The 16,987-nt window shown below is 45.7% G+C and overlaps 1 long non-coding RNA gene across 1 annotated transcript in view; it reads left to right on the top strand.

Moving 5' to 3' along the window:
• Positions 1 to 16,527, top strand: part of LOC121669561 — a 130,684-nt gene extending 114,157 nt beyond the window's left edge. Inside the window, exon 5 of the long non-coding RNA XR_006017804.1 lies at positions 16,292 to 16,527. This is a non-coding gene — a long non-coding RNA (uncharacterized LOC121669561). The remainder of the gene's footprint in view (positions 1 to 16,291) is intronic.
• Positions 16,528 to 16,987: the final 460 nt, after the last annotated feature.

The following is a 16,987-nucleotide window of genomic DNA, read 5'->3' as shown; positions in this document are numbered from 1 at the left end:
TGCTTTCTGCTGACCCTTTTCTTTTCGTCAACCCTTATGCCCCGAATGGATCAATTTTTAGAATTTACAGAGAGTCAGACGTACAGTTGAGAACTGAATGCAGATTAAAAACTACTGGAAAACCAGGTGGAAGTTACTACAAAGCAGCATTATTTATCCCCCACGGCCAGCATCAGGTCAAGTAGCACCCCTCCTGGTTCCCTTGCAATCCTTTGAGCCCCTGCTGAATTTGATGCCTGTTGAAGGTCACCTGGCCACTTTTGGCTCCTGGCTCTGTGCCTCAGCCCCTTGCTGAGGGGTGTGCTCTGCAGCATGATCAGCCACAAATGAAGGGGCAAACCTCGCTTGCTGGCACAGGTATTTTTGTTCAGTTCAGACCCTCTCTCTTTCCCCCATCAACACTCTTGGAGCCACCAGTTTCTTTGACAATGTCCTTGGCGCCAAACAGTTTCAGGGGCTGGGCAAAGTCAGAATTTTATTTGGTGCATCTCTCACCTTGAAAAGTGTTACAAAAACATGAAATCGCTGTTAGAAAGGGTTGGAAATTTTATTTCACATGGTTTTTTTCTGTCACAAAAGACAAATATATTCAAACTGCGATTGTTTGTGGTAAATGGGATGGTTTTAACAAATTTTCCAGCTTACAAAATTGCTACAAGTCTTCTAAACCAATTTTTTTTTCTTTTTTTTTTCATGATCAGAGGTTTGAAGGTTTTCTACACTGAAATAACATTTCCTTTTTCAATTTAATTCATAGTAGATGAAAGACATTAAATAGCAAGGAAAAGTCCAAATCAAATATTTCAAAATTATTTTTATCTGTACCAATTTTTGTTTTGCTTTGCTTTGTTTGTGTTGGGTTGTTTTGGGTTTTTTTTGTTCATGGTCTGTGAACAGTTCTGGGATTTCCTTCCAGTTTTCTTTCTGATGTGGAGAGGAACATCAGCTGAAGTTTCGAAAACTCTTATAAGAAAGGGAAAGTCTTCCCTGCCAAGCTCTAGCTACAGCTTGGATATGTCTGAAAACACTGTCAAAAGCTGTGATCTGATTTTACCAGGAAGGGTTTTCTTATGTTGTCACACCCCTGTGTAGCCTCTGAAGAGTGAGTAACAGGGAGCTATTCCTGACAGTTTCCACCTGCATGAGCTCTTAAACTTTTCTAAAATAGAGTATATCATGTTTTGGAGATGGAGATGTGTTAAGGAGCTTGGAGACAGCCAGAAGGATTTGTAAACAGAATTATGTGAGACAGGAGTCAATGAATAAGAATAATGACATGTAGGAAAGGATTGGGAAATAAGTTAGGGATGAGTCAGTGTGAAGGTACACAGCAAACAATCGCCCATCACTGACAGAAAATGCACAGGGGAGCTTTGAAGCAGAAGATTATCTGCAGTGGAGACTCCAACCTCTAGAGGTTTGCAGCTCAGGGACTCCTTGAGCCAGGAGCTTGATCTCTTTGTTTAAAGGCCTGGCTAGGATATCTTTAAATAGAGTGTGAATACAGATGAAAATCTAATAATTGTGACTTCTCCAAAGATGAGTGGAACTGCTCACTGGAGCCAATGGAAAAGATCCTGTGGCACTTTGTTGTTAGAGCATCTTTCTTTTCCCCACATTTCATTTATGCATGGTTTGATTTCCAGAACAATCATGCCAGTCCTGTGTTTTTGACTTTTATGTTTGCCTGAAAAATACTTTGGGGTTTTTTTATAGTAAGCCTTCACCCTTTCTTCCAATGAAGTTTCAATTAAAAAAATAAAAAGTCAAACTGCAATTTAAATCTTTTATTCCACCCCACTTTTAACCTTATCTCTCTCCCTAGCAGAGTAGTTAATTGGAAAGATGAAGCGCTGGGTGGCTTTGACCCTGAAGGACATCATCTGCTCTTTATTCTTCTGCACATAAATCTCACTGGTGCACCTTGCCCTTTGCAGCACGATAAGGCTGAGTGACCAGCACACACTCAGCAGAGGAGATGAGGAGGGTGTAAGTATAGACAGTTTCCAAATGACCCCAGAGAAGTGTACAAATTATGTTGCTAACAACCATACTCTACATGGCAGGGATCCAGGGCCCTGTAATTAGATGTGAATATTACAGTTGGCTTCGAAACACTATAGAAATAAGAAATTGTTGTCTTTTGGGGAATTAGAGCATCTTTTTATTGGATGGGGGGAGAGCAGATTGGTGGCAGGCTCGTGTCATGTTTTTGTATTCCAGGCAGTTTGCCTGCTCAAGAGGAAGCTATTTATTGATCTCTGACTGTGAGGGTTAATAAATCTCTGTTCAGACTGGTTCAAACTCTGGCCAGGTCAGTCTGAGGCAGATGATAACTGCTTCTTAACCAGAGGCACTCTCTGAAGCTGCCCTGGTCTGGTCTGCAATAAGAAACCGGGGGTTACTTGATCTTCCCTCAAGCCTCTAGCGTTCAGTTTGGGTTTAATTCACATGGAGTTCTTTTTTTGTCGCATGGCATTGAGGCCAACAGCATTTTTTTCCCATCCCTATTCCATTATATGTCCATGCCACCTTCCATGGGGGTGAGTGTCTGCTTGGCAGACAGGCTGGTTTCATTACCCTGTCTCCTCCCCTCGCCTCCTGAAGGACATCTTCATTAGGAATCTCTGTGTGTGGAAATCAGTTCATGCTCCACACAATATGCAAAAGCCCCCTGGAAGGATTTTATGAGAGGTCACACGCTCGAGCCTGCCTGTCACTGCCCACCCAGGGGTGGCCACCCCACTCTGCCGCCTCCCCGGGACTTGCCCTTTGATTCCTCACCCTGAGCAGCGAATGCCTCCACTTCAACAGACGTAATTTCCAGTTGTCTCCATGCACTTTGGAAGTCTCTCTATCACACCCCGAACAAGTATGCCTTTTTTTTTCCTCTTTTTTATTTGTTCTTCTGAACTCTCTGCTGAATAATCGGTTCTTTCCCCACTTCCATGTTTCTGCTCTAATCAAGGACAGACTCTTGTGAAAATAGATTGGTCTTCCCAACCCGCAATGTGTGTCTTTTTTTTTTTTTTTAATAATTTCCTAGAACTGGTAGATTTGGCTGGCCCTCGGGCCGCTTCTGCTGCAGGAGGGTTAAAGGGAGAGCTGGGTGGCCTGTTTGCTTTCAACTTTAACCATTTCACCATTTTCAGAGAAAACCCTTTCCCCCTACTCCTCTTCATTAAGAGGGTCAATCTCATGTGGTGTAGGAACCTCCACTGAAACTGTGTCAGCAGCTTTGGGCTCAGGTAATGCCTCTGAACAGCTGTGTTGAGCAGCTGTTGATCCTGAGAGGTGCTGGATGCCTGTTGGATGCTGAGTGCCCTTGGCTCTCACTGGGGATGCCAGGACTCAAGACAGGGACCCTTTTCTCCAGAGCTGTAAACACACCCTGAAGTATGGAAGCTCTTGATGCTGAGTTTCATAATTGAGGATATTGCGTTCCCTGGACATGTCCATTTCCCTGGCCTCCCTCCTGGGTGTGGAAAGCACCAATTCTCACCTTCCCTCAAGGGTGCTGGATGCCTGGCAGCAGGACAGCAGGGCCAGATGCACTCTCACATCTACAGGAAGGCGAACCTCACATCCAGAAGAAGGTGAACTTCTGCAAAACCTGAGGAGGGCACTAGAGAAGTACAGAAATGTCAAGACGGGGACTCAGCCAGCCAGTGTGTGTGGCTGCCATCTGCAGAGCCCACCGCCTCTTCTGCTGGGCTTTTCCTGGGAGGGTGAGGTGAAGAGGTGGGGGAGAAAAGCGTTCTCAGACTTTTTTTTGTGTTGTGGAGCAGCTAAGGTCTTACCAACACTTTCCTCCCCGTCTGATCTGTGATTACTGAGCCTTCACGTGTACACGCTGGTTGTGTGTGTGTATAAAAATATATGGCTGTATAATTAGAACCAGCCAAGAATATTTGGCTGAAATGGAGGTGAAGGAGTGGGGGGGTGAATCAGGGGGTGTCCAAATATACTGATTCATTGGAGCCAGAACTCTTCATAGGAAGTGTCAGGTCTGATGAATTTCCCATTCAAAAAAAAAAAAAAAAAGGAAAAGGTTTTGACATATTTTAAACATTCCAATGCAGCATTTTTAAACCATCACCTCCCAGCCTCATTTTTTTTCCTGCTTGCAGAGGTTTTTGAGATCATTCTGAATCAGGCAGAACAGGGATTTGAAGTGTGGCCAATGTCCTAAACACTAGCTAAACAGCATCAGTCAGTCTCTTTCTCTTCTTTTCACCAAGAAAAGCTTCCTTTTAAAACTGATTGAAGCTGAAATGGTCCACAGGGATATGTCAGCTTTAGCCAAGTAATATATTTGACCAGATGAGGTGATAGCCACCTCTAATTAAAATGTTTTCATTGTCTGTGTATTTTAGTGACTCTTCCCACCTCCAAGATGCACCTACCATCCTACCTTATAGCAGCTTCTTGACTGAGTTCCTTAACTGAGCTGGTTTTTCCTTACTCTCCTCATTTGCCTGTATCTTTCCATCTTCCCAGAAAGGCTCCCCGCTCCCTCGCTAGTGCTGCACAACCTCAGCCTTGCCACAGGAGCAGGAGGTCAAGGGGATGGCAGAGCTGGCAAAGGCAGAGACTACCACACATCAAGACTGTGTGTGAAACCCACGCAGTTCAGAGAGGCTCTGAGGAATTGGGACCCACTTATTGAGGATCTAGGACATTATTAGAACCACATCCATCAGGGGAGTTGGCCTGAGGGCCACCTGGCCAGTACTTTTGTCCAAAGTATTATTCATGTTCATCTAGGTAGAAAGTCCTTGCGCTGGAGCCCAGATCCACAAAGGTTTGGCTTGACTGGAGAATCAAATACCTAAATACCTTTAAGGATTGCAGCTTTAGTCACTACATCCACAGCCAGTTTTAAATGCACTCTGGAGAACTTATAAATACTCCTTTATAAGTTTTTCAAGATGTACTCTGACCCTGACTGGCTTTGTTCTGGTGACACTGAGCACCCCAGCTCACCTCCTTGCTCTCCTTTCCCCATGCAGCAATTTCTCTGGGACCATGGTCCCAGCTCTTCCCCGCCTCCAAGCCCTTGAGCAAAGCAGTCACCTGAGCCACTGTTTCAGTAGGTCACTGTGGCCTGGGCTAAACAGAGGTTGGCAGTGTGAGCCACAGCTGAACAAAAAGGTAATGTAAATTTACATGTCTGTTCACATTTGAATAACACATAGATAGCCCTATATGTTTATGTATATTTAAGTATACATATTATTCTCATGCCAGTGTTCCAATACCTTGGACTAGTTCAAAGCTGGGCTGAAGAACTGGGGAGGAAGGATCCCTTCCCAGTGTTCTTCCCACAGTGTTCTTCTGTGATGATTGACACCCCCGTGGGTAACAGCAGCTTGTCACTGTACCAACACCTGCATTTGGGAGCAGTGGGAGGGACACATAACATCACTGTTTCCGTCCTTGGGACACTGGAAAAGGCTTTCTCCTGTGGGTCACATAGGAACTGCCATCTGCAAGGTTTTCTGCACTTTCCTTGCCACAATCACGTACAAGCTACAGAACTTCCCATTTAATTCAGCTTGAATATATATTATTGTCCTTTTTCTTTTCCTGTACCATCCTTGTCACCCTCAAAGGCTATGTATCTTCCCATGTTCTTTTGTAATGTTACAAAGGGAAATCTCATTAGATATGGTGATAAATAGCAGCAAAAAATAATGCAAGCAAGAAATTATGAACTGTTAAATGGGAATTACACTGTAAAGTATTTAAATGTTAATGGAATACTTGTAAGTGTTGACAACACTTTGCAATCTTGGAGGTATTTGAGATCAAAGTTTGAATTTTTCTATTTTATATTGTGGCAAACTCGAATCTAAACCCAGCCAGAGGTCAGAGGATTGATCTGCTGCCATCTGAAATGAGAGCAAATCAAAGTGCTGCCATGCTGGGAAGTATTCCCTTGGGGGTGCCTGACTGAACCCAGCAGAGCAGAGTTACCCCACTGAGTGCAGACAGTGCTGATGCTTCCAGGGGAGCCTGACCATCAAACCTTTGCTGGTCCCACAGCCCAAATAAGCTCAGCACTGCAACGCCAGCTAACTGTGCCTCCATACAGGATCTGGACTCAATGATCCATGTGGGTCCCTTTCCTGCTCAGAATATTCTGTGTTTCTGTGATACATCCCCCAAAACACCATCCGTCTCTGACCTACTTTTGTCTCCAACAAAACCTTTTCTATTCTTATTTTTCCTGCTCTTTGCCCTGGTTTTCAGCTTGCTTTCCATGCCATGTCTCTGCATGTACATTCAAGGCTTATACAGCTTTTATTGACATTTTCTTGTAAATATGGGTTTGGGCTGCAACCCACCCATTACACATTGAAAGGGTGCTTGATTGACAAGTCTCTCCAAGTCAACAGGAAAATCAGCTGCACGCTTCTCTTTTATTTTCTTCTCCAGAGATCTGCTTGGAATCCCTCCTGTGCTGTGCCAAGGCTCAGACCTGCCTGTTCCCCACAGACATTTAGGGGAGCTTTAAGGTTTCCCTGCATTGATTTTAGGGGAGCTTTAAGGCTTCCCTGCATTGATTTTGACGTCCCAGGAGCTGTGTGAAGCAGAGGGCTGTCAAAGAGCATTGCACCTTAGAGCGGGGATGCAAAGGGCTGCTCTGGAGCTCTCCTGCAAGATCTGTGGAAAAGCTGGCTATGCCAGGGGCTGTGCAGCCTTGCTGCTGGCATGCATGCAACCACACCAAAGAAAACACTGCAGCCAGCTCTGTCTCCAGAGCAGGAGAGCATCCCCTGAGCCAGCAGAGGCAGCAGCTCGCATCTGTTCAGGCGGCCATACGAGCTGCACAGCCACACTGCTGCTTCTCATTTATTCACCTGCCTTTTTTTTCTTTCCCCCCCTCCACCCTCTTCCAGACGGATTTCCCTCAGACAGGACCTCCCCGCGGCTGTCTCTGCGCATGTTGTTCCCTCTGCTGAGTTCTAGGCACTGCATAGGGGTGGGCTGGGGGCTGAGTTTGCCCGAAGGGCATTGCTTTGTACCTACCAGATGTGCTGAATTTCTCACTCTGGCTCCCTCTGAGCAGCCCCCTGCTTCCTATTGACCTTGCTGTAATTTAGATTCTCAGCCTTTTGCCAGTCCCTGCAGCTGATTTATTCTCCTGGTGTTTAATGTTGGATTTGCCTCTTTGGAGAAAGGTTATAACCACCTTGGAAATACTTGAAGAGCAGACCGCCTCTCTTTTTTGTTGTTTTTTTTTTTTCCTCACTCTTTGAGAGCAAGCTCCTGTTACGGTATGTGGTAGGCTGCAGTTCCCCAGCTAGCAAATTCTCTGCTGGTCAGGTCTCTGTGTGAGCATTTGCGTTCTGTCATTAAGTCTTTAGAGATCTTGCCAGCCACTGGTTTGGCATCCAGTCACTCTCAGCAGGACTGGTTGCCTGTATCCTGTCTTTAGCTAATGCTCTGTCAACCACAGGGGAAACTCAGCCAACAAGATCTCTATCAGCCTTTCAAGGACCAACCGTTCTGCCATGTGGACTGAAGTTGTGCACTCTGGTCTGATCTATTTATTAAAGAGCTCTGCCAATTAGCATACCTTGTCAAAAATAATGTTTCTTCTTATCCTCTCCCTCCTTCCTGGAAAATGTTGATGTGAGTGACAAAATGTTTGTTTTCATTGAATTATTCCATGGAAATTTACAGGTTCTGTTGGAAAAGGAGAGATACGTTTTCAGCTGCTGAAGATCTTTAAGGCTTTTCAGATTTCCAATTAAAGAAAAATAATTGAAAATTTTCAAGGAAAGGAACTAATCTCTGTTAACACGTGGATTTAACTGAATCTCAGCTTTCCATTAGGACTGCTCTTTGCTTAGGTTCACTAGTGATTGAATGGCTTTCCTATCACAGAGGTGCTCCTGTGGAATGGTGCTGAGGTTTGCTGTGGGACACATTGCCACCTGCTTTTCTGGGCGGTGTTGGCTGCCTCTTACCACCCCTGCATTGCTGGTTGACTTGACACATACAAAAATGGTCTTTTTTTCTTGATGGAGTCTACTTGCTGTCTGATCATCTCGATGGCCCTCAAGCAGAGTTTCAGAAGGAGTGTTTTTTGTTTGGAAGACAGGTATAATTGTGTGGCTTAAATTCTTCTTTGTGTGGCAAAGATCTTGACCTAATGACCATTTCTTCCATCCTGTGTGGACTAGATGTAGTCATATAAGCCACAACCAGTCTTCTTCACTCGTTTTTGTTTGGGAGACCATGTCTGAATGCAGACGGAGCTCTCCTAGACAATTCCGACCTGACACAGGGGGTTTCACTTTGCTTACTCTTGAGACATGTAGAAATCTGTGACAAAGCCAAGCAGTTCACACAGGTATCTTGCATTTTGATGACAACATGATCCTTTCTTGCTCATCTCAACACATCTAGTCCTGCCTTCCCCTCCCATCACATCTTTACCTACTGTTACCCTTCCAGCCCTAAACACACACATACAGGATCATGTCTTTGTTTCTGTCCAGGCCATGGGCTTCCTACGTTTTGGACCAGAAATTGAGGCTCTGCTCTGTTGTACAAGCATGAGGGAAGGTGGAGAGGGTTGACCAAATAAAGCCTGGAACTGCTCCATTAGTGAGATGTGCTCACAAAGCCACTGCGATCACTGGAATTAAGCTTTAAAGTACTCTGAGCAAATGCTGAACTAGCCCAGCTCTGAGAATTGCTGTGTGTGCATGTGTGTATGTGTGCATGCACACGTGTGTGTTTCAGCCAGATGCTCTGTCTCAGCCTCCTTGAGCTTGGCAGAGGCTTCTTTCCAGAAACTTGGACTTGTGACTTCAACGCCTACTGGATTCCTCTGAGCTGGCCTCCAGTTTGTCTGGCAGATATCAGCCAGCCATTTAACCACAGCTGGATCGGTAGGAGAAAGCTTTGGAAACCAAAGAGCCCTGCCCATCCTTGATGGCTGGGGGAGATGAATCTCTCCCTCTTGCCTGCCCAGCTCTGGAGGTGCTGTCACTCCGACACCTCAGTTGTACCACATACAAAATCACCAAACAGCTGGTAGGGCAAACACAGGAAGAGCAGGTTTTACTTTGGACAATGCAGCTCTGTCAATACTCCAAGTATCTTGAAATATTTTTAGTATGAAACGTGCTATTTTAAAAATCCTGGAGCAACTTTTTAAAATGTGGTGCAATAAGTAATATGAAATATAAAGTAAGTAAGTCCAACTAGTCTTGTCCAGATTTTAAAGAAAAAAGTTTGGGGTTTTTTTCATAGAGAATTTAGTCATATTCAGGTTTTATCCTGGCTTTGAAGAGAAAACCCTTCTGATCTTGAGTGAATCCAAATTAGAGTACCTCACTTTTTTTGGTAAAACAAAATACTGGTTCACAGCAAAGCTTAATGGGAAGATCTTCTTCAGGATCAAACCCTATTTATGCTGCACAACCGTGTCATTCAGTTGGAGTTCTCTTACAAAAGCCTTGGTCCCTCACCTGGAAAACAGGAAAAGCCCCATGTAGTTAACGTGACCGGTCATGAAACACGCACATTGAGTCAAGCGTGCTATCAATGAGGAAAAAGAACAACCCTGTGGGTTGGGCAGTGGTCTAGGACATGAGATCTGGGTTCCCTGTTCCCTGTAAGTGGTCTCTGTGGCCATGGCCCCATCGCCTGAGATCATCCTTGTTAGATAGCGATTATGGCTTTGGCAGTGGCTCTCAACGTGCCATTAGTACCAATCAAGTGCACCCTGTACGCAAAATCCCAGCTTGATGACGAAGGTGGCCCGAGGTGATGAAGGTGACTTGGTACCAGGTATCAGCTCCTTGATTATAAGGAAACATGCAAACCTTTTTCCTCTTGGCTCCTACTGCATTCCATTTTCCTCTTGGCTCCTTGAGGGGAGCCAGAAAAATCCCACAGTTAGAAGTCTGCCGGGAGGTCACCAGTCGAGGGGCTGGTGTCACAGAAGACCTGACAGACTTGGGAGTGAATAGGAGTAAACCCAGCAAGGGTTAGGTGAGGCCAGCGAGCTTTATTTTTGAAGCAGCACAGAGAGAGAGGGGGAAGAAAGGAAGGAGGAAACAGCTGTAAGGACATTTTTGTTGCTGACTGGTCCAAAGGAATGTGTATAAACAGCTTTAGATGTATTTTCCTGAGCATGCTAAGTGTATTTACTCCCTGCTCTAATTGGTCCTGCCTCAAGTTAGCCAGGACTAAGAGTTCCCATGGGAAGTACGCCTCACTGACTCAAGCGGTCTGCAGACTGACTGGTGCTCACAGTGCAACCTGTGTTTATGATGGCTCCCGAGCTGTCCTTTCTCACAGCCTCCTGCCGGAGTGCCCAGGGCCGGTGCAGATTTGGCCCTGCCCAAGGGCCCACAGGCCAGGTGGCTTTACTGCAGGGCAGCAGCAGGGCCTGGCTGGCACCGGTGCTGGATCTGGCAGCACAGGAGTAAAGGGCTGCGTCTCCCCCCTGGGAAGGCTGGTCCACATGGCTGAGGATGCTTGAATTTATTTCATGAGCTGGCTGCAGCTCAGTTCTTCACTCAATCCAAGCAAGTTGCAGGCGAAGGCTCCATGAGCAGGAATGTTTTCCTGGTATGTGCATTGCCATACAGGCACCAACACGAAAGGCATTTTTGCACGTGCAAATGCCCCTGGATGCACACAAAGTGTTTGTTCCCAGTAAAAGCCAGACGGACACTTTTTCTGAAGAAAGTGCGAGCAGTCAGCAAAAAAAGGGGGGAAGCATAAACCAGTTTCTCATTGCAAAATGTCATTTTGATGGAACTGACATTTTTAGCAAAGCCAGTATAAATTTCAATGTTTTGTTTTGTTTGTTTTAAAAAAACAAACACAGAAAATGTCCAAATATGTAATATTGACATTTTCAGAACCAAATGTTTTCCTATTCCATCCTAGCACAGTTCTTAAAATTTGAGTTAACGTTTTCTTAAAAATACTACAAAGAGACCAAAGGAAAAAGAAGGTTTAAGTTCTTCTGAAGTATGTGGGCTTTCCACAAATATTATCTTTTCATTCTGACTCAACACTTGAGCCCATCCATCAAAGTGAAAATGAGATGCCCTCTTTTGGGAAATGCATGTTTTACTCCACTATCTAAGCCAGTTAGTTGTGAAAATGTTTCCAAAGAGCCCTGCCCACAACTGGTGATCTTTTGGGCTGCTGGCATCCTCCAGCCAGCAGACACCTGTAAAATGCATCCTTGGCAGGGTACCAGGACAATTGCCTTACCAGTGCGGAGAGCATCAAGGCAGGGGCAGGTTACAACCCAGGCCATCACCTTGATCCAAAGGAAAGATAAACCAAAAATTTCATCCAGCTGCTGGATTTAGAAAAATTGCTTTCTCTGAAGGTGCTTGAGGGCAAGAGATGTTGAGGAAGGGAGATATTTGAAGGTGGGTTTCCTGGATGCAGAATAATACAAAAGCACGATGTGGGAGCTGCTGCTGCCTTGCTGGTTGCCAAGCCCTGGAGCCAGCAGAAGTTGTTGATAGGAAAGGAAGCACTGGTGTGGTTCTGACAGTTTTTAAGCACTGTGTAAACACTGGTGATAAGGATTGATTATGATTGCAATTCTCCTTCATCCATTCTATTGCTTTGGATCTACAAAGAGAACCCAGAGTGAGTGAAAAACTGAGCAGTGGGTATGAGTTTGGTGGCCTTGGATGCTGAGTTGGGCTCAGGATCTCCAGCAAGGTTTGTTTCATAAACATGGTGAGCCTCTGGTTTCCCTTCTCTTTCACTTCCACCTTTCCTCCAAAGCTCTATTTTCTTCAGTGTTTCCCAAATCCCACCAGCCTCTGATGTGTTGGACACAGCTCTCAGGACCTGGCAGCAGAGCCTCCCCATGTGCCCAGGAGGTGATGCCAGTCACACTGTGGTGATCTGTTCACCCACTGCTTTTCTGATCCCATATTGTTCCCCCCACTTTCCCCTGCCCCTAGCCCTGGCGACTCCCTCAAGATCTCCCTATTAGTTCCTGTACCCCAACCCCACCCATGTACTGCCCCTGAGCCCCTGAAAAAACCCCCCTGCGCCCGGATCACGAGGTCTCTCTGCCTTTGGGTGTCACCAGGACAAGATGTAACCATTAAAAGTCCTCTGAAACCCTCATGGGGAGACCCTTCTCGCCTGCTTCGCCGTCACTGGGTTGTAGAGCTGAGAGCTGCCAGAGCAAGAGTGCGGAGCCGTCCGAAATGGACTGTGGGAGGGCGACCATGGTCACACTGCCCTAAGCAGCCCTGCTGAGCTCTCAGGGAAAGCTGCAGCTTGCTAAACCAAACCTAGCACTACAACATCACACCTCTCATTCAGAAGAAAATATTACCCACAAATTTACCAGGACCACTGAAGGGAAACAGTAGTAAAGGAGAGATGGAAAAATCAGCCTCCAGAAGAGACCAGATTGCTCCCACCTGGAAAGTTGACCTTCAGAAGGTGCGGTGTGTGAAGCACCAACAACACGCACTGCCATGCATGATACACCTGCCAGCTCTCCAGGAGTTTTCCAGGAGGATTTCCAGTTTCCAGAAGGTTTTTCAATTTTTATCTCACCTAGAAGTTGATGCTCTGAGCCCCAAAGACCTCCTATTCAGTCCCTCAGGACAGCATTAGCAGGGCTTGCTGCCCATGGCCCAAAAATTGTCAGATTTTACAGCTGGCTGGAGGGGTTATGAAAGCCTGGAATAAGTCCAGCCTGCTTTTGACTTCTTTTTCCTTGAGTTGGCTCTTTCCATGGCTCTTTTTTTAATCTTGCTATCCATCCCATGACATCTCTCTCTCCCCCTTCTCCTGTGGCCCCTCACCAGCACCAACTCCACCCTTCCCTGAGTGTCCCAGTTAGGAAATGAAGAGGTAACTACGTGCCAGCTAGTAGCTTCTTATCTAGTCACAGTATGTTCCCCTAAGGGAATTTTTGGCCTGGGATTGTGTGTGTGTGTGTATATGTGTGTGTTTTATATGCTTTATTTTTATCACAGAAAGGATAGACAGTACATTGTGTCTTCAGTCCAGAAGGTTACACACTAGATAAGAGGCAGACAGATATACTACAACTGCTGCAGCCTGTGGAGTTGTGTTCCTGAGATAGCACTGGGAATGTAACAGGTAAACTGCTTCCAACCCCCCACGTTTGGGCACTGGATTTTGTGTCAACAAATCCAGATCCAAGCAGAGATTTCAATGTTGATGTTCCCGCAGACAGAGAATAAAGTCCACAGTGCTTCCTCCATTTCTGCCACAATTGTACCTTCCCATAGGCCCCAGTCTCTCATGCCCCCATCCTATCCACTCCTCCTCTGGCTTCATTCTCACTCCCTCTGTCCATCTCCAATTTGGATGTGTCGTGTGGTTCAGTGATCCCCTCGGGCTCCTCCAAGAATACATCCATATTCAAAAGGAAATGGGGGATATGTGTGTTTAGGCAACAGTGGTATCAACAACCTCAGAGTAGCACCTGTTGATCAAAGCTGGAAAAGGAAATTAAAAAAAAAAGATATTTAGATATTTTGGTATTAAGAGAATCAGAGATGGTTTATCTGTGCCTACTTTTTGCATCTTTCTTGAAACATCTGGGCTAATTATAATGCTGGAGACTGTATACTCGTTTTTAAAGGATTAAGGGTAAGCCACAGTAGTGGGTGATCCCCACTAGAGTGGTCACCCCAAAAGGATGATCCCTTTTTTTTCTGTCGTTTCAATACCAGTGTCCTTGCCACTGAACCACAGCTGTGGGAGGCTCCAGTGAGCATCCAGGGTCTGATTCACCAGCATCATCACCCCTCACAAAGCTCAGGGACACACAGCCACTTCCATGAAACTGTCTCTAGTTCAGCAAGGGAGGTGTTGCAGAGCCTTTGAGTCATCCCACAAACTCCTGCCCTCCTTCACCTTCCCCCCAGAGCCTTTGTCTTGTGCTGTGAAGGTTAACAGCATATTGCAGCATCACGGTGCTGCTTTGGGGATGGTGATGCTGGGTTTATTTTCTCAGGAGAAACAGAGAAAGGTGGCACCAGCTACTACCCAACACTAAAGCTAAATTAGTAAATTTATTGTTCTTTCAAACCTGAGGGACGTGACAGGGACTGGTTTGGATTTTGATCCAAAGCTTAGCAAAGCTCTGACCTTTGTATCAGCCTGACAATGAGCAATTGTGGCCGTGCTGCCCCAGCATCCATCAAATGCAATGATTTAGTGCCTTGACTGGCATAGCAGAGATAAAAGTCACTGTAACTAAACATTGTCACAAGATGGATGTGTCCCACTTAGAAAATATTGTCTTAACTTAGGCTTTAGTTTCTGGGTGTTTCTGTGAGGGTCTCATCCCAATGTCTGCACCCTTTACAAATATTACCCAGAGTTTAATGAATGTGTCTTTGTGGCTTACCTGTGAGATACGAGCAAACCATCATCCTAATTTCAGAGTGAGGGAAATAAGGCACCAAGAGACTATCAGCAAAGTGTAACCACTCCTTGTGTTACCTACTGCGAGCCATATAAATTTCCATTTTCCTTATTAGCTTTTTTGTAGCTCTTTATGCATACTCAGCGTGGCTCTGGCTGGCCCCATGTCCAGTCCCAAAGGCTGACAACCTCTGCTCATCCAATCTCTCATGTCTTGCACTTGGCAACTTGAAATGAAAGATATGCAATACACATCTCAAGTCTCTAATTTCCTAGCCTGTGAGGGCTTGACATTACCTTCTTGGTGTCTTGATGCCATGTTCATGCCATAGATGTTCAGTAGATGCTTAAGTTTAAAGTAAAGCTGACATCACCCCTGCAGTGTTATTTTCAAAGACTCCTGTGGTAAGGCTATTACACATATCTTACAATTGGACCATTACACATACCTCACAAGATTTGTAATCACTGGCTATATCAAACAAATATATCAAACAAATATCAGATTAAGTTGTACTTACATCTCCCTCCCCTTCCACAAAACTCCAAACTGATTGTTCCAGTGCTACTCGTGCAAAACAACTGTGGGGCAATGCATTTTCTTGAGTTTTTAGATGAGGAAAAACAGAGTTGCTGGAGCCCAAATCAGCAAAATCCGTGTTCTTACAACCTTCTCCATCTGCATGCATCCTCAGTCTCAGCCATCTGCTGGGAGTTTGCAGGTTGAGGAGATGGGACAGGAGGATGGTCCCTGCCTCATCATACAGCTGGGTCCAGTTTGAACATCTCTGCAATAGCTACACTTCTACTTGAGCCCTTTGACAGCTTCTCACCTCCACCTTGGGGAGACATGGGCAGAAGGGACAGATTTGGGTTTGATTTTTTCTTCCTATCAAAGTCCCCCTTTCTGGTTCAGCTTTTGGCACAGCTTCTCGCTGGCTGATGATCAGCTTGGACACCAGAACACTTTCAAGGTACAAGTGAAGTTCTGAGCAATGACTTCTGCCACTCTTAATGCCTGGCAACTAGTCAGAAGCTTCTCCCAGATCCCCCAGCCACCCAAAGACCCTCCTCACCCACTGTGAGGTTCCCTGTGGCTGGCTCTCACCATGTGGCAGGGCTTTGCTGGGGCAGCACCACAGAGATGGCAAACCCACAGCCCAAGTAAGCCATTCTCCTCCAGTACTTTACAGCTCTGGGACAGTTAAAGCTTGCACATTCCTGAGGCTGAGCATCCCACAGTGGTTTTGGGAACAGGTTATTCTGCCTGCCTCTAGCTTGCTTTTATATTTCCAGGTCTACCAGCTGCTCTGCATGGCCAGTAGGAGGGCTGGGGTCTGCCTATTCCAGTGTGCATGGTGGGATTGGGTCCCTGCTCTACCATACAAGCAATAATTTATTGCTTTCCTTGGTGAGGAGAGACTGGCTGTGTGCCTGGGCAGTGGGGCTGGGACCCAGTGGGTGCTCCTGCCAGCCAGGATGTCAGGCAGGGTAGCAGAAATGCTTTCGTTCCAGCTAAGCAGTGTTGGAAATGTGTTTTCTTTTCATCGTCTTTCTAATTTTGGGCCCTGAAGTCAGCGCCCAAAGCACACATACACCTGAGTGTAAAGTCCAGCAGGCCAAGATAGATGTGTCATTATGGGGACTGTACAAACAGGAGCAGGATGGGAGGGAAGAGGAGCCAAACAATGGAGTCTCCCTTCTTTCCACCCAATATTTATTGTGATTTTCAGTGTGTGTGTCCCTGGCTACCCTCAGGCATGTCCATGGCAGGTAGGGCTGAGCTGCACCTTCCTTGTTTAAGCCAGACCTCCTCTATCCACTCTATCTGACTGTTTTTCCCCTTTTTAAATTCATTTGTCAGATTTTCCATGATGGAAGGCAACCCAAGGAGCATCACTGTGGCTGCAACATAGCACGCTCCTGTCTGTTTCCAGGCTAATGTCACTACACCTCCCATCATCTGTGCAGCACAGAAACAGGACCAGAAGCACAAAAACAGGACCAGAGTCCTCCGTGGGGATGGGAGGAGGAAAGAGCCTGCCCATCCACAGACTCAGCCTTCCCGACCTGAAGGATGCGGCCCCAGGACAGGATGCAACCAGGCAAGTAAAAAGCCAACAACTGATGAATATTTTGCAGACAGACCTGAAGGCATTTATAAGTCCTAATGGAAAAAAAAAATTGATACTTTGCAACTTAGTAATAACATATTTTATCTGTATGACTTTTTCTGCAAGGCCGGCAATGATATCACATTATTGATGGTATTCTTTGTACTCTGTCCAATGTCCTTATTTGCACCATTTCCCATCTCTTATTCCAATCACTGATGTACTACTCACTCATTCACCCACATATTTAAATGGACAAGAATACAGATCAGTTGGACCTTGAAAATCGAGGGGCTTGTATTTAATATATTTTCACCTGTGAAGCAAGACAGTGATATTTGCTGAACGTGGATGCTTCCACAGGGAATGTCCTCTCTCACACTTCCCCAAAGAAGAGACCCCTACCCACCATCTTTCACCACCTTGTGTGTCTGCACAGGCACTGG

Source organism: Corvus kubaryi, unplaced genomic scaffold (genome assembly GCF_017639235.1).
Source record: "Corvus kubaryi isolate FWS band 111438036 unplaced genomic scaffold, C.kubaryi_AGA036_p1.0 37392, whole genome shotgun sequence".
NCBI classification, from domain to species: domain Eukaryota; kingdom Metazoa; phylum Chordata; class Aves; order Passeriformes; family Corvidae; genus Corvus; species Corvus kubaryi.
The sequence above is the reverse complement of the archived record's forward strand: the minus strand, read 5'-3'. Positions and strand labels throughout refer to the sequence as shown.